This window comes from Aythya ferina, assembly GCF_964211825.1.
Source record: "Aythya ferina genome assembly, chromosome: 11".
NCBI lineage: Eukaryota > Metazoa > Chordata > Aves > Anseriformes > Anatidae > Aythya > Aythya ferina.
This window is the reverse complement of record NC_140307.1, coordinates 18,061,122-18,085,471: the sequence shown is the minus strand read 5'-3', so window position 1 is coordinate 18,085,471 and position 24,350 is coordinate 18,061,122. Positions and strand designations below refer to the sequence as shown.

The following is a 24,350-nucleotide window of genomic DNA, read 5'->3' as shown; positions in this document are numbered from 1 at the left end:
TTTTTTTTTCATACCAGAGCAAAAGGCTGTTTTTGATTTGTTAGATAATTCTTGATTTACAGATTCTGTATTTTGTTTCAAATGAATTTTGCCATATTTCAGAAGTCTATCTTTGCTTTCATATGAGGCACTTACAAAAACACAGCACTATGAAATAGCAATAATTTTGCAGAATGACTAAAGCATGAAGTTGACGTGAGAAGATTGTTACAGGCTCCTTATGTATAGGGTAATGCCTACCTTCAACAGAAGTGATTTAAATTAGGTACCGTCTCTTGCATATTTTACAAATATGAGTACAAGAGTCAAAGTTGAATGAAACTGCAGTTTCTTACCTCTGAGTTTCACAGGTAATAAGCTTTCTCCTATACCCAAAGGGTCTAAATATGCAGTTTTTCTGAGAGTAAGCTGTTCAAGCTCAGTAACTCTCAGAAAAGCAGACCATTATCTAGCTTTTCTTTGTGGTCTAGATTACTTTATGCTAGTTTGGCATCCTTACTAGTTTGAGAGAACCACCATACAGCAGTTACATAACATATTTTTAACCAAACTAAGTTGTTGAACTCAGGAATTGTGGTTTTTAACTGCTTTTACAGTAGAAAAGTAACAAGTGTCCTGTTTTATAACGTGTTTCTAGCATGTGAAGGTTTTAGTAACTGCTCAGCTGCATGGCTAAAACTAGTTTGTTGATGTAAATTTGGTTCACAGCAGATAGCCAATAATTGAGCAGGATGGAGATGGAGCTGCCTTACCTTCCCCATCAGGAGATCAGAGATCTGTTAGCTTTTATGGAATTGCTGTGTGTGGTGGATATGCATTGGGGAAAAAAGACTTCGGACCCCTCAGTGTGATTTTCTTTTGCGCTTAACTGACTGAAAATGCCCTAAAATACATTTCAAATTCATTCAATAGTGTTATATTATGCTTCTTTTCCTAATACTCTTTTGTTCTTCCAAATCTCTTTCTAGAATTCCAGAATTATTGGTAGGATACACAGAAGGTGACCTTTCTTCACAAGGACACAGACAACTAACGTTATATGAAGACACAAACCTGACAGGAGAAAACACTTGAAGCAAGAAACCCAAATGCAATCTTATGATCAAAGCTACTGGTCAACACCTGCATCAGGATTGAAGATACAAGATCTTCAGATAGAATTTCAGCCCGTGAAATACTCTGAACATATCATTCTGTTGCAAGCAGTGTGTCGCTTCTGCACAATCAGAGACTGTTGTGATCTCTCCACTCATTGTGGAAGTTGCCTTGTGCCTAAACTGAATTGACAAATGCATTGTAACTACAAATTTTATTTATTGTTATGGAACTGTAAAGGTCTACATATAAAGGGAAAAGTTAACATGTTAAAAGCTGATAAAATTTCAGCTGGATGCCAGCATTTACTAAAGCTGTTCACATTCAGAGAACAAAGCAGTGACAACCGTCGACCCGTAGCATTCCCAGCATACCTATTAGTGTCTTAAAAAAGGAAGGGAAAAGTCTTTTGTTGTCCTTTCCTCTCCTTTTGCCATATGACTAGTGTTTTCCATGCAATAGGAAACTATTCCTTGGTATAGCTTTTTTTATGTTATTTTTGGTCTCTGGTAATCTGAACAGTTATGGTCATAGTTCCCCTTCCATGCTGAGCTCCATGGTTAAAGCCAGTAAGAGGCCTCCTGAAGGCTGCATGCAGGCAGGAGCAATACTGTGACCATAACATTTCTTAGATTTAAAAATTGATTTTTATTTTCCCTCAGACTTTCCTCAAATGTTTTTTTTTCTAATTATAAACAAAACCTTTTTAGGCTTCTAGGCTTCATAGTAAAGCTTGTAACGTGAAGTGTAAATTGGGTGGGGAGAATCTACTTTGTTAGAGTTGCTTTGTTTTCCGAGCAGTAAGTACTACATATAGTACATGTAAAGTGTTAGCTGTACGTAAGCACAAAATGCATTAAAATACAAAGGAGATTTTTTTCAGGCTGCAATTTTGGTGAATAGTAAAATCCTAAATTCACCGTGGCAGGTAGTGTGATGATATAACCACCAGTAAGGTGGGCTTATTTAACTAATGGAATATAAGAGCAATGGTCACCAACTTTTCCTTACTGTATACATCAATTATCTTGTCATTTTTGTATGGCTTGTCAGTGGAGAAAAAAATCCATGTGAATCAAGTGCAAACAAATGACCCCTCCCAAGCCATATTAGCATTAAAATGTTAATCCACCAGAACAGTGTCCATAAGTATTCCTTTGTCACAAATGTGTTGAAATGGTTAAAATCCCTTTGAACTTCCATGGAAACTGTCTTCCACTGCAATGACCATGGGAGGAAATTTCCTAAGCCAAGGTTGTCTGAGCTATTGTTATATAGTGCATCTTTCATCACTGGCAATTGGTTCACACACAAACCAGGAACAAAACAATAATTTTTATGAAGTCATTTAATTTGAAAGAACAAAAGCTGGATTGTTAAAATAAACTAATGAATTTAAGCTCATGTTTTGGATGGTTCCTAACAAAACAGTTTGTGAAATTAGTGGACTCATTTCTATTACTTTAATTTGCATATACCATCAATAACACCTGATTATATCTGTGGCCTTGTTCTTCATTTCAGTGTTTATCAGCTAAACAAATTTGTTGCTTATGACGTGTGAAAGTGATCACGTGCCACTGCCTGGCCTTTTTCCTTCTAAGCTTGTTGTCTTTTTGGCTATATTAGACTTTGCAGTATGCCCAGAAGCTTTCCTTCATAAAATAGAAAGAAAAAAACATTTGGCTTATTTTTCACTGTAGCTAGTCTTTTATACAATAATCTTGTAAGAAAATTTCTTGAATTCTAAATATTACTCTTTCTAGATTTTTGAAATCGAAAAAGTTTTCAGTAAAAAGTTTCTTACTTTATTTTACTATATTAGGTAGTAAAAATGTAGGGTTATTTACCATAACCTGTTCATTAATATCAGAAATTTACAATAGCATTGTAAGACCATAGTAGGGTTCTAGCATACCGTGTAGTACCTATGGAGTATTGTAAGAGCTAATTGTCCGAGATGAATTGCTTCTCATCTTGTTCTCCAGTTTCCATTGTTGGTTTATTGCAGATTTGTACCCTGTGTCAAATTTCAAGGTATTGCTGATAAACCTTTCCAACCAGCAGCAAGAAGTTCAAAAAATTTCTGTCAATGTAACAGAAAACACTATGTATATAACATTTATGTAGCAATAAATGTGCCATCTTTTTTTAACATGGTAAATCAGTGAGTTTTTTAAATTTCTCTCTCCTCATAGGTAATGTGCTGCTTGAAAAACACTGGCAAAGCATCATCTGCCTTTATCCAAATAAAACCTAACATACATTTTCAGAGCACGCAGTGTGAGTGGCAGGTGTGAGAAGTGGTCTTGCTGTTCTCCTTGAAGCCAATGCAGAAATTCCCACTGAGCTGAGGAGGAGCAGCACCTAACCTGCACTGTTCACAAAAGGAATTGCACAGGCAGATAGCAAACAGGGCAGAAGCCGCTCCTGTAGGTGCGTGCCTACTGCTGTGTCTTGCTCCTTTACTTTGCCTGTCCTTAAGATGGATTTCTAAGATCTAAGCCTGCTTTGTACATTGAAGTTCACAGTGCTGAGTTGCTTCTGAATTGTTTCATGCACCTGTGCAGATTACATGAAAAAATGTCTGTGGCTTAATCTTGAAATTAAAATGATCATATTTCCTACCATTTTTCCTTCCTCCTAGTGCAAATGAAAGAAAACAGAAGTGTACAATGGTCAAAGCATACAAAATCAGACAGTGAAATCTTCATGCAACTTCTAATTAACAACTGTTTAAGCTACAAAATTCAAATAGAAAGCAACTCCAGTTCTGTAGAATCTTCGTTTTTCTTTAACTCTCCTCTAAAGTAAATATCCCTGGGAAAAACTCATCAGACAAAAAGGCAAATAGAAATGCCATATATATAACTTACGGTGTTTAACTGAATGTGGTGTTTGCCAGTCCGCATGGCTACTGTGTACTGCCTCATTTCCCATGCTTGGTAGCGTCCTTTCTCTGCAATGTTTGTTATGTTCTAGTTCAGATTGTAAAAGTCTTGTCAGCGCAGTTACAGCAGTAAGGCTTTCTAATACGTCAGAATTTCTATCGCAGGCACATCCCTGGTGGGTCTAGGCAAATACAGGAGATGAGGCCCAGCCAGGTAAGTGGCCTTTGGTTGTTAACCTTTATTAGTAGCTGTTGAGGAGGCGCACTGGTGCCCTCCCCAGCTCAATTTAGAATCTTAAATTCTAAATTACTCCAGTACTAATTCTAAATAGAGCCTTTTTGAGTATTCATCATCACTCCTGTTCTCTTATTTTTGAGTGAGTCTTGCAAGTCTCACATTTTCGGAGAGTAAAAATGGCATTTTCCATTTCTTTCTTTTCTTCACTGCACTTCTGCTATCTTGTTTGCATATATTTTCTGATCACTGATCATTCATTCCTCTTTTTACATTTCCTTCTTTTTCTGCATTTTATTACTTGCTCCCCTTTTTGACTGGAAGAGGTGCATGTTGGGATACCCTTAAGTAGATAAGATTATGCTAAGAATCTCTGAGCATCAGAAATACAGCAGGTAAGTTCTCCTGTAAACTGTAAAAAAAACATCAGGAAAGTCTTAAAATGGATTCCACCTTTCTTTATCCAGCACTAGGTAAAAACTGTTAAAAATACAATTCTAGATTCTTCATAGAAGTGCTAACATTTTCACCATTAACATCAGGAAATGTTGGCAAACTAAAACACAGATCTCTTTAAAAGACTGCCTAGGTACTAGAAAGTAAAGTTTGCTTTTGCTTTTCATTGGTAACACTCACACCTTATGTATTCTAGTACAGGTAACCTGTTGACACTGGAATGTCCTGTAGAAGGAAGAAATAACATGTCCCAGTTCTAAGGCCTAGCAGCACTTCCGGAATGGGATGTAAGAAGGCCCAACAGAGATGATTAAGGCAAGGCGCAGGCAGAGCTGAGCTCCACTGTGCAGCTGCCCAGGTCCCAGGGCATCGCCAGCCTGGGGATGGAGCCTCGCAGCCCAGCACACCGCTGCAGAGGCTGCCCTGCCTCCTGCTGCTCGCCTGCCCACTGCGGCAAGGCAGCGTCGCTGAAGCGGTGCCGCATGCAGAGCATGGGACCTGCAGAGTGGGGGGAAATGGCGCTAACAGGGACTGCAACAATCCTCCTTTCTTTTCCCTCTGGGTCTCCTCTGTCAAACTGCAGATAAGTCAGGTGCCATTTGCAGGAAGTTTTGTACTGTTTCAGCAACATTTGTTTTACTGAATGGTTAATCCCACCATCAACATGGATGCCATAGCAAAATCATGAGAGTTTATCCCCTTGTGAAAACACCAATGTCCTGTTCAAGTGATACCCCAAGCAACTGCATGTGCATGTTCGGCATGACTTCAGCTGGTTTAGATGTTTGATTGCAGCCACCTGGGAATGTTTGTATTGGACATAAACTGCACAGATCAGGCCTAAGGCTCCAAAACTGCAAATCACCTGGGTTGTAAAAGGAATCCCTATCAATTCTCTTAATCCTGAATTTTCAAACTTTCCAAGGCAATTAACAGTGTCTGTTAATACTGTTAAAGAAGAAGTGATTTAAAAAATAAAAACAAATCTTAGAGTGGTATCAAATACCAATCCAGATAGAAATCTTATCAAAAAGTTGATCATAACTGATCCTGGAGGGCTCAGGAAGTCAGTGGCTGTGCTAAATATTTTGGAAGTCTGGTTATTTCAGTTAAACAGACGAACAAGAACATCAAAGCAGTTTCATTTTCAGGAGAGATTCACTGGTTTTTTGTTGTTTTTGTTTGTTTGTTTGTTTGTTTGTTTGTTTTTTAAGAGTATCATCTAAACGAAATAGTAATTTTTTAAAAAGGAATGAAATATAAACTACATCAGTAAGAAAAGTAACTGTTGCTAAATGTGATTGAACAGATGAGAAAGTAATTTCCAATTAGCTTAAAATTCAGTCAACATTAGACAGACTCCTGTTCATCCTGGATTTACAGAAAAGTGTGAGAGGCATCAATGCAGATCATATAGCTGGAGCAAATTCTGCGCTATTTCTCTTTCCCTCAAAGCTCTGAATAACATATTAACTTACATTTGTTTTGGAAAACTCAACAATTCACATCTTTAAAAAATCCAGGAGGAAGTAAATGGGCATCATAGTAAAACTTTTGTACAAAATGAATATGCACCATCTTCTTGCTAACTTGGTAACATAGATTTTTGTCCCTATTTGTCTGCTGAGGCCTTTTCTGTCTGCCTTTGCTAAATGTTAATGGCTAAGACTTGGGAAATGCCAGAGCAGATTGATCTAGTTTGCTAGGTCACTTATTTACATACAAAGAAATTCAGTGGTTCCTTACACTCACCGAAATTCTGACATAAAATTGTGCACTTACTTGTGTCCTCTCTATCCACCCTGCAAAGAAGAAAAAGAAATACTGGTGGTGGAAATGTCAAAGTTTGGTGTTTCATATTCAAATATGACCAAAGAACTTTGATCAACATGAATAACTGTAGCAATCATTACAAAAATAGGTTCTCCAAACAAAGTTAAGAATCCAGCTGTAGAATGAGAAGTCTGAGTAATAGAACATCACTCAGCCTTTTACTCCCCAGCACTCCTAAATGAGCAGAGATAAACAGTACTGGAAGCATTAACTTATCACAGAAGCAGAAATAACCACTAGCCATAATTTGTGTTTATTAGAAAGACATCAAATAGCCCAATAGTTTCCATATCTGATCATTTGCTTAGGTCCAAACTTCCAATCTACTACATTTCAAAGAACAGAGCAGATAATTTCCAAATTGGTGAGACTATTCCTGTGCTACTTGCTCCTGCTCAAATTGTGTTCCTATCAGCTTTTTGCTTTTGTTTGTTTTTCCTTCAACTTTTATATTAGAACAAGCTTTTAAATAAATCTCACAAAAAAGAAATACCCTTATCAGCATCTCATCCCCTTCTTCCTGGCTTAATTTTGTTTGCTGCATGACCACAATAGGTGCTACAGACTACTCTCAAATGATGTTCTCTGACCAGTGAAACACAGCTTTCAAAATCAGATGAGTCATCTGGGGGCATTTGTGGACTTTATGTTTACTGTACTGGCCTCATTCACTTAAACTAGAACCTCAGTTTGCTAAAACAAAAAGTACCGATCTCAAAAAAAATTGAGCATCAGAACAGTCAGTGGATGCTTGCAAAAGCTGAAGAAGGTATCACAATATTTTCTTTTAAAGGTGACAAAGAAAGGAAGTAAGTCTTGCAGATCCACCTTGTGTTTGTATAGTACCTAGCAAAAGAGAGTTCACAAATGATCCTATGTATGATACAAAGATGGAAACGTTAATGTATTTAAATATAAATATAACAGCTAAAGTCCATTCATTCTTAACACTACCTAATTAAAACAAATGCACACAGTATCAATTTGAAGTCCATGGGCTCTATTTCTAGCTTTAAAAGAGTAACATTTAATTAAATGTCCATTTAATTTGTTTATATGATTAATTAATAGCTGAAAGTGTAATTACACACAAAGTTTTTTAAATGCTCATTCCTTTTCTAGCACACAAGAACAGTAAATGTGTCATAAAATTCAAGTACAGTAACTATACACATTATAAATTTGTGCCTGTCATTATCCTGTTATATAGGAGTATAAAAAACGTATCAATAGAGCTCTCAATATAAAGTATTTTTATATAGAGATATATATATATAAACACAGAAACGGCATTTATAGGAGCATCGGGGGTATCAGGGAAACAAGTGTGAATGAAGCCCAAAATAGCATCTGTCTGCTGTATTTTGCTGTCTATTTTTGTGGCTTAGTTATTTTACATATCCAGGATAATGGATGAAAAATAAGCAAAACTGCACACTGCTTAATTCTACTGTTTCTGTAACTGTTGGCTTTTTAACTCTAAGGTTGTGCAAACTGAGCGTTCTCTGCACGCTTCCATTGCTCTTCCTGGACTACCACCTTCACTTGCCTCTGTCCTGTCCCCCAACCCCACCAGCTCGATTCCACTGCCTCTAAATATAGTCTCTAAATAATATTGGTCATGAGAAAGCTTCAAACTTTCAGTTTCCTGGTACATGCCCCTGCTGTTTACCTAATGAAACGGTTAATGTAGCATAGGCCTACCACGCCACTGTGAAGAGCAATGGTGATATTTAACAACACTAGGTTTCTTCTAGTTTCCACAGGTGTTAGAGGCAGTTCTACCCCTCATACCTGTGCCACTTCTTGCCTGGACCCTTGCCGATCTTGGAGGATTTGTCCCTTCAGGCTTACAGCTTTAGGTCCAGTCGTCTTCACTTCCAGCCTGATCCACACTGACTGCTGTTCCTTCCAGGCCCAGTGCTGAGGCTGCCTCTGTCACGCCTCGTTCAGGTAAAGCAGCAGTTGGCTCTTCCTCTGCAGCGAGCAGTAGCAAGCAGTGGGGACAGGAAAATGGAGAGCAAGTCCTTCTCAGTGCCAGCATGCAGCATTACACTCACCTTAGGGGCTGGCAGGAGTAATTACATGGGAAGTCTCATTCAACCCAAATCTAGTAAACCCATATTGAACATAAGCTTATTGAACTAGTAGTTTGGTCAAACAGGCCATTTTCAGGGAAAAAGGACATTCCTGACTCAAGACCCTACAAACACATACCATAACAGACTGTTACCATTCTCATTTGCAAGCAGTAATTTATGGACAGGAAAATTCTGTAGTATTAGTATCAAAGAAGAGATATATACAAACCAACAGTTCTTAATCAAATTATCAGAAAGGCTAGGTTATTTTTGCTGCAAAACCTTAAAGATTTCAACACAAATTCTCAGGATGGTTCCCACGGTTAAATTCTGTAAAGTAATAGGTGCTAAAAACAGGAACTAAAATTAGAAAGCAACAGGCAACTTGTGTAACCATCTCTAACTGTACAGATAAGGATGCCATGCCAAGACACAGATTAAATGATTTGGGGATATGGAGGTTGTTCCACTGGTGGACCGTGCATGCCCCTCTTACTGACTGCCTTCCTCTCACTCTTTCCTAGTCATGTCCACACTTGGTGTGCTTCATATACCTTGTCATAAATCAGTTCCTAAACTCTTTAAGGTACCTGCTTCTTTCCTTTTCACAAATACAAATGGTAAAAGATTATCAATAACCTGTTCATTAGAAGAAAAAAAAATACCATAATTTAGCCCACATATGTTTTCAATTTATTTCACATTATTTTGTAATATTTTAAGCTCCATATGGAACAATGAGAAGGACATCTGAAGGAATTTTCATCTTAGATCTGAGTTGCAGTATTATAACCATATAATTCTTCCCTTCTATATGTTTGCTGGAGTAATTTTTAGTCACCCCATCCTATTAAAATTCCCTCCGCCCAAAGGCCCTTGATCCCATGAAACCATATGTACAGTTTATGCGTAGTCCCATTTGAGTGGGCATACTTTTGTATTTTGTACTGAGTTCATATTTTTTCTTCACAGGTCAGAAATCTGAAGCTCACAGATCTTTCTGGGTGTTCCACAATTCACAAGGTAAGGATATGTGCAACAGGTCAAATTGTTAAGCTTCACTGCTGCGTTTTTATTAGAGAACTGGAGACAGAAACGCCAATATAAAGACTTACTTTACTTCTCTCTAAGTAAAGAGAAAGCAGTGTTTGAAAGCAGGAGGGTGGGTGTGGGAAAGTAAGTATATTGCATCTGTGATTTTATAAAGTGATTTGGAGACATCTATTTTGCAACAACTGGGAAGAAACTGGGTGGGTGGTGTAGAAGAGGGGGAATTGTGAAGACCAAATGTTTAGCTGTATTCAATTGTAAACAGAGTGATAGTCAGTAAACAGCCTCTCTGAAGAGAGTAATTAATAGGCACATGTGAAGAGATGGAAAAGATGTATCCTTCTTCATCAGACATCAAAGAGCGGGCTGGACAGTGAGAAATTAAGCATACTCCAAGGAGGCCACACAGCTGAGTGCACATTCAGCTAGGAAATGTAATGTAATGAGCTAGGAAAAGGAGTGAGGGGGTAAGATAGGCAGTAAGAAAGAAGCTGTAAAGTAACAAAGCACAGAGCAACTTGCTCTGCAAGGAAGGGAGCAGGAGTAGAGAGCAGGGAGGTCTAAGCAGGTCAGCTCTTTCTGTGGAGGGGTCAAGTTGCAGAGTTTTGCAGGATTATAAAGAGTGATAAGATAACTCAGTAGGTAGCCACAAAAATAAGATAAGAAAACAGAGGAGGAGCCACTGACATAAATGGCGCTGCACTGTGATTCCTCTGCCTCTTGCTACATCTGAAAGCAGAAACCTGTGGCACTTGGCCAGTTTGACAGGGAAAGCGATAAAAATAAATTACATCCTCTGTTTCCAATACAGACTGAGATGTTTCCAAAAGAGTGGGGGAAGGGTTCTTCTTTACAGGGAGGAAAGGTACTCACAAGATCCAAAACTCATTGTCTGTTCTCTATAAAGTGGTGTCACAACTGACTCCATAACATACGTACTCAGCTCCAAATGGGGATTTGGAACATTCCAACTCTGGGACTGGCTGGTTTCGTGAACGTTCAGCTGAAAGAGAAATCCAAGTTCAAAATGAAGCAAATGTTCTTTTTTGTCTCTCAAAGAGCACATGTGAAGCTGAGAAGAACAAAACAGACAACCTGAGGCCAAGCAGTTTGAGATTCCCAGTGTCCTGGGTGGTCTTTACTGTTAAATTCTATTAGTGTCATGTGTGAAGAATGTTTTCCTTCAAAACCTGACCAAAACTGGGATAAGATAGATTTTCCCAACTACTTTGATTTACAGTTCAGCATGAGCAGAATGCATGTATACTAGCAGTATTTTTTTTGATCTAAAGTTGCAAATCAAGTTTTGTACCCCCAATTTAAATGGAGTTTAAAGAAGCAGGTCCTATTTGAGTTTCTTGGCACAAGTGGATGTGCATTTTTGCTGAATAGGCAGCTTCAGCAAGATTAACTAACCTCAGACACAGCACTAAAGAGTATTTTTGCAAGGAGGAAAAGAAACCCTGTCCTCTTGCATAAGCTATATTCTCAGGTTTGATGTGTTCTGGGTGGATCCATAGAAATTGAAGAATGCCATGACTTCTTTAAATCTTTTGGTAGATGTATACCTGCAGGTGATACATGAAGAAAAAAAAGGTTTCTTGTCACCTACAGGAATCACATCTGTGGTCACATAAGGCAGGGAAGGACTTTGCATCTTAGCCAGATGTCCTGTGTTTAGGGCCATGCAATTGCCCTGTTAGTTATCTTCTATCACCTTCCCACTCAGAAAGTAGTCCAAGTTCTCCATTTAGCCACATATTACAGACTAAGCCATCAGTTCCACATGAAATAGAAATCAAAAGTGGATCTGGTCTTATGGATCCAGAATAAATATATTATTCATCTTACCTGGCTGATTTGTTTCATACCACTAGTGATTTTCCCAGAGACTGATTCTGCATATGACTAATGGCATTTTTGCAGGGTCAGACATTCCAAAGTTGTCTATTCAAGGGAAGAAATTTCATGTTTCAGCAACTGCAAAATGTTGGCTGCAGTTACTACAAAGAATGGAATTGCAATTAGTCTCCTTCAATCTTTATAGGCATGCCTGAAAAACAAAGATGTCAATATTGCAAGTCTGAGAGGTCAGTAAGGCAGTGTCCTTTGCTGACAGACAGCAGACTGTGCATGCCTCAATACTCCCACTTGCTGGGCTGGTAGAAATAATGTTTATTGTGTGGCAAAGCAGCTTCAGTTTTAGGGCAGGGGTGCTGCCACTGTGGTTCTTTGGAATCCTCTTTGCCAGAAAGCAACCCTGTATTATCCTCCAGAGATCAGCCAGGGCTGGTCTCCCATCTGTTCATGGATTTGCACCTGTTTTTCATTTTTACCAATAGTGGCCACATGGCCTAAGACTGTGGGGAATACAAAGAAGAAAATGAATGTGTAGTTGAGGCTCTGGGGGGTTGGACTTAAAAGTTCTGAGTTCAAATTCTGACTGTGCTGCATAAATGTGGTAAGTCCTTTAATTTCTGTCTGCCTAAAATTTATCTGTATAAGAGGGAAGAGAATGATTATGGGGCCTTCTCTTAAACTTTTTAAACAAGGAATTGGGGTAAATTATTCTCTCCTCTTTGCTTGTATTTCACCTAGCACAAAAGTTTTTCACAGAAGTGAAAACTCAATAAAATGCATCATTGATGATTGTGAAGACCAAACATGTCTCCCATCCATTTCCTTTGCATTCTGAAAAATAGAAAGGAATTTCCTTAGAAACATTGCTCAGTTTCATGTGTATATGGCAATACATCTTAGACATAGCTCCAGTAGCACAGAACTGGCACAAGGCTATTTTGAGTGTTTATCTGCAACTGCAACATGTAAATCCAGTGTAGTCGTTCTTTGCTGATCTGAGGCTGAATCACAGTCTAGCTGTAGAATCATATTCGGTTTCAGACATACAGAGGTAGCATGCATATTAATTCCATGTCCTCATGTCTTGCACTGACCATGTCTTTAATTTGACATTCTACCCTTCTTTATACTCCTTACACTCGCTTAGAAAAGAGAGAAAACATTGCCCCTTCTGCCTGCTCATTTTATTAGTTGCTTCATCAGCCACACTGTGTTTACACTCTAGTACAACAGTTTGGCTGCAGCTTGTGTTGATAGCCTGTAGATTGCCTGAGACTAGATAAAGAGGGTAACTATTGTCGGGTGCCATGAAAATTCTCAGCAGCACATGGTAACGCCATGCAAACTGGGGACATGTTGACTTTGCTGAATGTTGTCAGCTTCCTTAACAGTCTCCTGAAGTGCTCAGTATCAGAGATCCTTGCAAGTCACTCTTTGTGAACTCCCACCACAGGTACCTCTGATGTGAAGTATCCTCTCCCAGTTTTTCTGTTCTAACTTGGGACTTAGTTGACTGCAGCTGTTCTTAGAGGTGTTTTTCACCTTGAGCTTTGCTCAAGTTCTATTGAAAGCTGCTGGGATTTGTCATTGACTTCAGCGGAATTAGGCTTAGGCCTTTATCAGAAAGTTTGCTGTTTGCTGCAAGTTTGATTTCCATGTGATATATCTGGAATCTTTCAGTTATCACAGTGCCTTTGAAAGGGGAAATTGACAAATTGTTATCTCTGAGCTTGTCGGGTTCAGGTTGGTTCCATCAGATCACAAGTAAATTTGTGCCCAGTGAAGATGCTATTGAGTTTTTTATATTTGATCTTTATTTCAGGATTTTATTTTTATTTTTTTAATTTTGGTCATACTGTCCCTTTCCTTATTGAATAATTCCTTTACATCTTATCTGTAAACTCCTTTGTAGGTAAGAGGTGTAGGATTATGCAACTGCCATTTGAAAAAAACACTGTTGTGGAAAAAACTGTAAAATTCTTTTATGGTCTCCTCAGCATCCATAGCTTCTGCTACTTAAGAGACAAGGCAGAAGTGAACTCTGGCTTCATTTTAGTTCATGAAATACAGAGTCAATGATGATTTCAGTACCAGCCACCAGTTGCTTATCTGTAACTGAGTGCCCTGTTAACTATCAAGAAACTTAAAAAGCAAACTCCTAGCAGCACTACTTTGTTGTTGTTGTTGTGTTTTTTTTTTTTGTTTGTTTGTTTTTTTATACATCCATAAATACTTTGTTAATAAATGTCAAATAAGATTGTCCAGCTATTGTTTGCTTGCCCAAGGCCTTCCCTTTCTCTTTGTGTATTGGTAACAAATTATTTTTGCTTCCATTTTAATTAAATGCAAACATTCTTAGCTCTTCAGAAGCTCTGGAAAACGTATTTTAGAACAGTGGATCCCTTTTTGATTTTTGCAGTGACTTCATCCCACAAAATCATAGGCCGTAGCTTATTTGTAAATGTAGCCTATGTATTCATTTTTTCATGCATTTTAGAACTGGTCTTTAGATCAGGTTATTATTTTATTTAGAATGATGAAAGACAAAATGCACCCACATATGTGCACACCCACACTCTACAGAGATAATGTACTTGGCTAGGAATCAGCTACTGATTTAGCTTGTGGCTGAACTCCTACCAATCCTTCTAGTGTGATGGAAAACATTTTCACCTCCCATGTTAGATTCTTCATATTACTATGGAACAGTTTTTCATTCCCCTAGTTTCACATGTTTTACTTCCTGCTGCATCAAGGGACTAAACAGGCATCATTAGGCTGTAAAAAGTGAATGTGGCAAGTGAGAGTGGGGAAGGAGTGCTGCATGAATGCATTCAAGGGTAGAATCACAAAAACTGTGAATATTAAGGCAGAGTCAGAAGGCAGCTGCTGTTTTGGGGAGGGCAGTAAAAGAGGAGACCCTGCCAGCCTGCAGGGTGTATACGAATAAGGTGTAGCTGCAGTATATGAAGGTGGTATTGCAAGCGTACTGAATGAAGAATTTTATCCTTTAAAAACTCTGCAGTATGTTGCACACAGGCATCTTCCCTCATCATTCCAAAAGCCAGAAGGGAAAAAGGAACTCCTCAGATTATACAGCCAAGAAGAAGCTATGTTTATACTGTTAAAAATCAGGAAGTGGAGTGGTATGGGGTTTGTCACAATCACAGGTACTTCCTACTGGCTGAAAACAGAAGGGAGAAGTTGTATTTACTTTGTTTCTTTCTGCCTAGCCTAGCCTTGCCTATCTACATTTGGAGGCCTTTATTTCTATTTACTTTAACAAATAGAAATGAGCATGGCACGTCCTCAAATGAAGGTGAGAAAATTTTATTATTGTTGTAATGAGGTGTCTTTGTAACAGGTCAGATTATCTTAAACTTTTATTCATCTGATTAAATTGCTTGCCATGTTATCTTGTATTTTTAACATGTTATAATCAGAAAAAGTAATTTGGTAATTCTGGCAACCAGAGTGATACCTTGATGAATGAGTCTCTTCACTGCCAAAATATTTTGGATTTATAATAAAATATGTAATTGAACACAGATTCAACATTTGGGCAGTATATTTCTGTTAAAGCGCCCAGTCCTATCTCTGTTAAAGTAAATGCAAAATCTCAATTTTTTTAAATCACTGGAGACCTAAACATTAGGCTGATACGAAGAAGATCTCTCAGACAGTCTAATGGGGGACCTGACTGCCCCCCTCTCTTTTAGCATTTCACAAAGCTTTTGAGTGGAATAAATTAGGTCATTTGGTTTCGATTTCTAAACATCAGGTAGCTCAGTTTGAGATACTGCCCCACTTGGACAATTCAGGAGCCCTACACCCTTCACGACATGCCAGTCAATCGTGCGGGATCTTCAGTATATAAGATTTACGGTAAAAAAATAAGAAAGCAGACATCCATGAATCTGTAATTTTTATACATTCTAAGGAGCATAATACCATAAATCTGATATGTCACTGTGAATCCAAATTAAAATTGTTTTGCACTTGAGACTTGATGTCTGATTTTGTCTGAAATTTGCAATAAGGAAATGGGCAGGTATTTTGCATCACTCATGGATTAGGTGTTTTGTGTCCATTTCAGAAAACTTCAAGAGACTTGAGAAACCATGTTATCCTGAACACTACCTATTCACAAATGCTGTGGGCCAAAGGAGCTATTATGGTCATTTATTGTTAATGACCATACAAGCTACAAAGCACCTTGCACAGTTGTTACAGGGCTCCATACCTCTCAGTGCAACCAATACATAGTTATTAGAAGTCAAGGGTATGGGTCAAGGTACTACATTGAATTATGGAAAGCCCACTACAATCTGAGGTTACTTTTCCTCAGTGTTTAAAATTTGTTTCTCATCTGAACTTATTTTTTTTTTTGTTTTATGTTACTGGATGTTGCTCTGTCTTCACCTGTGCCTACTGTTAGACCGAATACTTCTGTAGTATCTCCTTATATATTCTTTTGCACTGCAATCAACTTTTTTACTTTTTCTTCTTAACCACATAAAAAAGTCAAATAGATTATTTCTGATCTTCATTCATTCCTAACTCTAGAGTTTGCATTTTCATTGTTTGGATTATACCGATTCACCTAGCTGCTACTGACCTGAATCACCGATCAACAATGTGACTTTTAAATTTTTCTTTAGATACATGTGTTTGTATTTTCATTCTATGTCAGCGAAGTGATTACAAACAATTAGTTTTCCTGCTTTTAAAATGATCTTCGTAAAATTAGGCCTTGGATGGAAAGATATTTGACAGAAATTTGTAAACATGCTTTGTTTCGTATATAAAATGCTGTTGTAACATTTGCTTTTCTGGTCTTACTCTTTATTTACTGCAGTTTTTGACATCTGTCCCTGTCTCTTTTCATCAAATATTTATCTGCAGCAGCTGAAAGAGCCTCATTTGTTTTAATTAAAAATAAGACCACCAAGCTGGGATCACTTCCTCAGCTCTTCCATGGCTTGCAGAGACAGACAGTAGATCTTGTGAGGTTTTCCTGAGGGTGGCCCACTAACAGGCTTTCCTCCCCTGCCTGTATCTTTCTTTTTTGCACCGTGTTTATTTTTGGATAGAGAAATGTAATCAGAGCCACATTCTGGACAAAGAAACTTTTTACAGTTAACATGCATGAGAAAGAAGGAAGATCATGTTGTGGTGTGTTTGGTGCTACATTATAAGAATCCATTTTTAAATTTGATTCTTCTGGAATGGAGTTATTGACACAGAAACATAGGAATTGTCATAGCAATAAAGCCTAAAAAGCCTAAAAAAAAGAAAAATCTTCAGAACTATGCCTTCTATGTCTTTTAAGGGGAAAAAAAAGCCAAAAAAGGCAACTGGCTTTCTAGAGCCAGTGGTACTCAGGAAGGATCAATTGACATGAAGTTAGCAGTGGTTCTACTGCCCCCCAGAACACATGCGGTTGGTATTATGCTCTTTGGGAATAATACTGGGGCATTTAGTGAGAATGCTTCTTTTTGATAGAGATCTGTCACCAAAGAAGGAAGTGATAAACTGTTATCTTTTTTTATTCCTACAATGTCAGTTTGAAAATATGATGCTATCACTACATACAATTCTGTTAATTCAGTTAAATCCTGACAGGACTGTCAGACCCAAAAGGCAAAATTCCGGCCTTGTGAAAATCAGTGACAAAAATACCAGTTGATTTTAAAAGATACCAAAATTGCATCAGAGTATTTTTTTCTTTTACTCCAGAAAATAAGAATATGATTTATCATACCGATCCTACTGTTCAGACAGTCATTATCTACATCATTGGGATACCTTTAGTTTTTTGGCTTTTATTTTGAATGCAAATACTAAGTGATAGAGGAACATGGTACTTCGAAGTGCTGATGGCTTTCTGTTAATGGCTTGGGAATATGGCTAGCACAGCTGCCTCCATATTGCTTGTGAACTAAACTCCTGTTTACTTTGCAAAACTTGGTGACAGTATAACTTCTGAAATTCTTTCATTTGAAGTCATCTTTCTAAGAATTATGAAATCACTTCAAGAAAGATCAACATAGCTAGTGCATTAACTGTCCCAGTTGAAACATCTGGACTCTAAAACTATAGGTTCAGAACTCTCAGCAAAACTCACCAGGTATATGTGTTCAATGTTGACATGACCAACTTCATAGCATTTTTCTTAAGAAGGATTTGGACCAGAGCCCAAAGTTTCCTTCCTTGATGATAATCTACACATCACTGTGACGTTACTTTTCTGCTTAAACACAAACATATATACACACTCTTGCTTGTGTTCTTCATCGTTACAGCTGCAGTATGCACAATGTTGGACCAAGCAGGGAGAGCACAAGCAGCTGTAGAAAGCTTTACGACAGACACTTTAAGGAGTGAAGTGCTGTGTCTCCCCTGAAAGTGAGATAAACTAGAATGATAAAGCAACTTTCTGTGTTCCATTTGTGGAGACTGCACTTGCTAGTGAATCCACTCCTGCACTGACATAAAAAAAAAAGGGGGGAAGCCTGTAGGTCCCCATCTTTGAGACCCCAAAATATTGTTTAACCAATGTGGAATGCTCTGATGAAGGATTGTCTTGTAAATGAAAGAATGCCATAAAAATCATATCTGTGCTTACTGATCGCAATGTAATTAAGTGATTAACATCCACTGAAAGGTGAATGTCTGGTTGGTATCAGGATTCCTTTAATAACATATGGACAAGGAAGCTTAGTGATTCACAGACCATGCCCAGAGTGACTGTAGCACCCATGGCTACACAAAAGTTGGTAATTGATTCTCAGGGAGAAAGTACAAGTTCTTTAAAATTAAAAATTGTGTAAAAAAAAAAAAAAAAAAAAAAAAAAAAGAAAAGAGAGAGAGAAAATGAAGGAACAAAGAAAATATAGTATCCCATTGTCCTAGCATGAAAACATCTTTGAACAACTACTACAGCAGCTGATTTAAACTGAGGTTTATAGAGACATTGTGCTCATTCATGAGAAGCCTTACTTTACTTGATGCTCCAAATTAAGATTTCCAGGCATCCCATTTAATCTTCTAATCCAATAATCCTAAAATCCAGCAATTAAAGAATGTTTTGACAAAGCAACCTGAGGCTCATTCCTCTAATTATGCTGCACAGTTTAAGCTCACTGACTTCAAATACATAGGTTTGCCCCTGTAAAACATATACGCAATGCATCTGAATTTACTAGATTAAGAGACACTTCTGCAGAATGCAGCCTATTAACAGCTTGGACAGAGCTGAAACAAGATCAAGACATTAATATCTGAGATCAACTACTATTTAAAAAAATACTATTTAAAAATAGTATTTAATAAACAGCTTCTAGAAATCCTTCTCTTTCTGTCATGTGGGTTGGATTTCTCTTTAAGCTCTGGTGTTTTCCATCAAAAAGTGTGGAGTCTGATCATTCAGAATGAGAGACATGAAATACTGTTCAGGTAGAGCAGCCATGAAGAGACTGGAAAATTCAGTGATGCAGAGAATTTATATTATGTGTTGGTTAACTGAAGATAATAACAAAATTACTTCTACATGTTCTTCCTGTGCTAGAATTATGCTTTGTCAAGCCCAGTTAATGCTCTTTCCTGCTCCATTCCTAGACATTAAATCATTCCTTCCTTTATTGAACTTGTTTTTTGATTTGGTGGCAGGTATGGCCACTAACAGAGATCTGACAAAATCCAGACAATCTCTCCGTCAGAAAGGACCTGAGACACTTGCCCGAGACACTAGTTTGACAGCTTGCCCCTTGCAGTCTTGCCACTATACACAAGAATCTGCGCTACTGGAACCAACCTAGACAGACCAACTTCCCATGTTGGACTCAGTCTCTGGAAGGAAGTCTCAGTGACTAGGACCTACACCAAGTTCTTCCTCGTGTTCCACTCCATGTTATGACTGTCAGTCTGCTTTTGCTTGTCTGATTGTAATGGTTCTGTGGGAGGATCTTTAAATATGCAAAAATGATTCCCTGAAACAAACTGATGAATAAATCAGGAACTTGACTACGAATATCTGAAATGGCTGGTAGATGTTACAGGAGGGTGGCTGCATTTCTGGTACCATACCAAAAAAAAGTAGAATGAGGAAAAGCTGGGGAGGAGCTTACCAGGCATCAGGTGATAACCCAAATTCTTTTCTTTCCCTCAGTTGAAGATGCAGCTGGATGAAGATGGAAAGACTGGTGAATAACTGGGAATAGAATTACACAGCAGGCCTGAGGTAAGCAAAAGAACTGCTGGAGTTGTGGAGAGGAATGCAAAAGGATTTGTTCTACTTGGTAACATATGAGAAAAAATTGGAATGTAACGGTTTGCCCCAGTAGCTGAAAGAGAAACAAATGCATTGAACCTGTTCTAGCAGCAAATGTATAGCGAAAATGTATAGGAATATTTATATGATATAATGTATAGGAATACAAATGTTAAGAAATACAAAAAGTAAATTGTAATCGCTAAGCAGCAAAGGCCCTGTAGATGATGTTCTGGGTGCTTAAAGTGGGTTCAAAGGGTACACATTTCCAACAGGCCTTGAGATGCCTTTTCAGAATTCTAAATCAGACTTTTGTTAAACATAAAGCCTGCACTATTGCAGTCTGACGCAGCATGTCTCTGGCAAACTACTTGTTTGCTAGCGAAACAAATTGCAATATTTTCTTTGTGAGCTCTGTTGACCTTCAACCTAGTAAGAGGATAAAATGTTAAAAAGCACAGAAATAGACAAGAGCGTTTTTTACAAGTGGAACCTTCATAATAGCAAGACTATGTCTGGTGTCAGGAGGACTTGGGTTGTTTGCTGTTTGTTTTGGGGATTTAAGAGGGTAATGAACAAAGCAATTGCAGGAGACAAAGATATGCAGCTTTTTTGTTGTCCCAACAAACTAGGGGAATTGAATCCACTGAAGCGCCTGGAGTTCATTCTCATAATCCCTTCATTAACCCTTGCATTCAATGAACCCTCAATTTTCCACTGGATGTGAATTGCATTTTGCTTGTGTCTGTGTCCACACTTTTCTTTCAATTTAATGTTGTGTATGTTCTTTGTAGTTTTTCTTTCCTTTCAGATACACCTTTCTATTATCAGGCCATGTCCAGTTATTCCAAGGTTGATGGCATTACTATTAAGAAATGCAGAGTAAAGTGATATTATTCAAGTGACCACACTGAGTCCTCTTTTCCTGATGGTCTCCCATAACTTCTCTGACTTGTGATTTTTGTGTTCTTATTTTATACACGCTTTTTGCAATTCTTTAATCAGAAGCTAGGGGGTTAATTATTTTGTATCATATACTTATTGTACAGGCTGAGAGGAAAGCCAAAGATCAGCAATGTTACTCTTGGGTAAACACATTTACCAGTATCAAACACTTCTCATTCTAAAAAGGTGTTGCTATGCACCTGCTGTTTTAATTCGTTCTACCTTATAAAAATCAAAACAAAGTGTCAGTTCTGGAAATAGCTAGACCAAGGGAAGACATTGACTATGCTCCAGTCAGTGACAAAACAGTCTGCTGGGACCAAATCCCTTCCTGTGAGGCACTGAAATGGCCTCTTTCTGCCCATATTTACTTAAAGAGAACTTTGTGTAAATTGGTAGTGCTTCAAATGTTCTGTCTGCCAACAGGAGAATCATACATTTTGTTACCTGTAAAGTGGGGGGATACAGTTCACTGACCGGACGCTTTACCAAGTGAAAAAGAGTTGTTCCAGGAGGTACATACAGCACCTGTTTTAATTTCATGTTGTAGTGCTGCTGATATCCTGTTCTGTGTCCCAGAATATGAGATAGCAATATGTATTTCTTCAGTTTGGAAAAGATGAAAAAGAAAACATTGCTTATCAATAAACATAGACCAAACTGTTCCTCAGAAATCAGGTGACCTGAAACTTTGCTGTAGCAACTCTTCAGTCTTTGGAAAAAAAGTGTGCATTAATTTTCATAAGTTGAAAAATATGTAAGTAGAGATTTTTGAAAGTTTAAGATGGACAAACACTTTTCAAGTCCAAGTCCATCAGATGCTTAATTGCAGTGAAGAAAAAAGAATGAAATATAAATGTCAAAGAACATACAGAAGAATACTCCAGGAATATCTGCAACTATTTAGTGAAGGAACTGAAGAGATCAGACCTGCTTTCCAAGTCCAGAAATTCTTTAGTACACAGATGGTCTAGAATTCAGTGGGAACAAAAGTATCACATCATAAGTCAGTTGTTTAACATACTCTGTGTTTATATAAACTATGGGTAGACATAGCATTACTGTAATGTCATGGTTGAGAAATCAGGCACTCAGAGGTCAGAAAATGCAGCACAGGTCAAACCACAATCATAATTCTTCCCTTTTTTTGCTTGCATATGAAAATATGAGATTGGATGTTCCACTGACTTATGTCAGGGCCCTGAGAGCACTAATAGGACATGATGGCCTTGACCAGACTCACCTGGGGCTTCCACCTCACCCATGGCCTCAGGGGCTTCATTTAAGCTCAGTCTTTGGCTTTCAGTTCCTGCTTGAGCTATGCTATAGGTGTGTTTGGTATCTGGATTTCTGATTAGCCCTTGCTGCTACTCCTGAACCTTCCCTGCTCTGTTGCTGTGGGACAGGGCCCTACCTGGTGAGGGTTCTGCTGTGCTGGCTAGTGTCATGTTTGGCTTCTTATGCAGGTACTATCCCTCACTGTGCTTTATGTTACCGTTAATGCTTCTGAAGAGTGAGAGTGTGACTTTCCTGTGAGGTCCAACCTTCCCCAGAAAGACTTGAAGGCTAAGCCTGGATTCAGACTTTGCAGGTATGGTTCACCAGTAAAGGGATGAAAAGCAATTATTAAAATAACTGCTGCAATAGGATGATCATGTAATGATATTGATGAATTGTACGTTTAAAAGACATCTTTAAGGAAATGTAATTTTTCAAAATCTTGAAGAATATTTAAGAGTTAAAATTTGTATAAGATCTTACAAAACCATTTTTACTGGCCTCCAAAAATTTGGCTTTCTCTTTAATATTTGTTTTCAAGAATTTCTAGCTAGCCTTCAGTTATGAAACCTGAAATTCTTTTTAGCAAAAAGACAAATAAATAATTTGGTGGTTATAAACTTGCGTCAGAAATACACAAGCGCTCCATCTCTGCTATTATTTTTTTTTCTAAGTGCAGCAGTTTAATAGAAAAGTGTTTTAAAAGACAGGAGGTAAAAATTTTGGCATCTTTGAATTCGGTGGCTCCTGGTGATTTCAGGTGGGCAAAACCTTACCCAATAGCTAAAACAGAAAGATCATTCTGGCAAATGAAATGTTTCCAGTGGAGGAAGGGAGAAAAAAAAAGTAGGAGATGTCTCCTGGCAAGAATTACAATGCACAAGAGAAACCTAACTGACAGAAGAGATACTGCTCAAAAACATTCTCATGGACAAAATATGTGCTTACTTTGCACAGCCAAGGAAACTTCAAGTATTTGAGAAAGAAGGGGGAGTAGGGGTAAAGCCTTAACCTGTTATGTGTTAGTGAGGTATAGCTAGAAAGCAACAATCAGTGGCTCTGGGATTGGCAGTGTGAAAGCTCAGGTCAGTACCTAAGCAGTCTTTACTCTGTTAAAGTTCATTTGCTAGTTCCAAGATGAAATTGTAAAGACTTTCAGTTGGAAAAATCTGAAGTCAAAAAGAGACTGAGGGGAAGAAAAAAAAAAAAGCATCAAAAGAAAAAAAATAATGGTCTTTTGAAGTTTTATATTTAAGGAAAGGGCTGGGTTTGTGCCTTTAAAGCAAACCTTCCTGACACTACAAATCCAAAAAATTCACTGTGGCCAAAAGCCACATTGCATGTACTTATATTTGAGAGGAAGGGGGAGGGAGATCAGTTCACAAGCAGGAAATGGCTTCCAGGTGTCTTCTCTATGCCGGCACACAACTTGATCAGTACAATCCAGTGATGCCAGGCTTAATACTCCTAGCTATGTTGCCCTTTCTCAGGGATTTAGTCTATCCGTGCATTATCACTGCTGTTCTCCTCATGACAAAGCGTAACTCTGGCTCTGAAGCTGTGTTTGAACTGCTTGCAGGCTACGGGTGACTGACAAAGTTACAGGTAGGCTTTCACCATTGAGTATGAGCATGTGGAAATAAGTGGAGTACAAATACATACGGCTACATCTGTATATGCACTCATACCTTTGTGCATAGAAGTTGAAAACACATCTATTTCTGGAGCTGGACAACAAAGTCAGGCACTCTCCTTCTTGTTGTGTTGTGGAAGGAAGGAACTGTATGTGGCTCTCTTTCCCTTTCAGCACTCTGTGCAGCTCGTGAAGGTGGAGAAAAAGATGTTTAGTTTATTCCATTCCAATGTCTCCTCTGTCCATTGCCTCCCCTCACCCTTCTCCAGTAGCAGAAATACTTTCGTTTTGGATATTATGCTTTCATGGTGCAAATATTGTAAGAAGAGTTTTCTGAAACCTCATTCCAGCTTGTTAGTTAAGAATGTAATAAAAAGTAATGAGTTTATATATCTGACACAGAAGTTAGTTTTAAGGTGTACTCTTTAACATTTTGTTTTGACCTTTTCTTCATGGAAAAGTTTGAATTTGTAGTATTAAACAGACTGAAAAGTGCTGCTCTCCATTCTACAACATTATTTACATTACTGCATCGTGACACAGTCTCATACTAAAGTATCCTTTTATTTGAAGTTGTATTCTGTGTTGGCTAACTTTTTTGTCTTTCAGTTAAACAGAATCAATTAAATATTCATCACCATGACATGGTGGGGAGGGGAAGAATCAAAAAAAAAAAATTTTTTTTTTGATTGAATATAAGGCACTTCCAACCAGAGAGCATT

General features: G+C 38.0%; 1 protein-coding gene and 1 long non-coding RNA gene across 18 annotated transcripts in view; one reads left to right on the top strand and one right to left on the bottom strand.

The window, feature by feature from the left end:
- Window positions 1-3,259, top strand: part of TCF12 (transcription factor 12) — a 158,667-nt gene extending 155,408 nt beyond the window's left edge. For all 13 annotated transcript variants that reach the window (XM_084532351.1, XM_084532353.1, XM_084532354.1 and 10 more), the window contains one exon: window positions 969-3,259. The gene's annotated coding sequence lies outside the window, so the exon portion shown is untranslated. The remainder of the gene's footprint in view (window positions 1-968) is intronic.
- LOC311442767 overlaps window positions 2,766-24,350 on the bottom strand; it is a 37,476-nt gene continuing 15,891 nt past the window's right edge. For 2 of the 5 annotated variants that reach the window (XR_014696836.1, XR_014696838.1), the window contains exon 4: window positions 7,365-10,643. This is a non-coding gene — a long non-coding RNA (uncharacterized lncRNA). The other 3 variants (XR_014696834.1, XR_014696835.1, XR_014696837.1) reach the window with 3 other exon arrangements.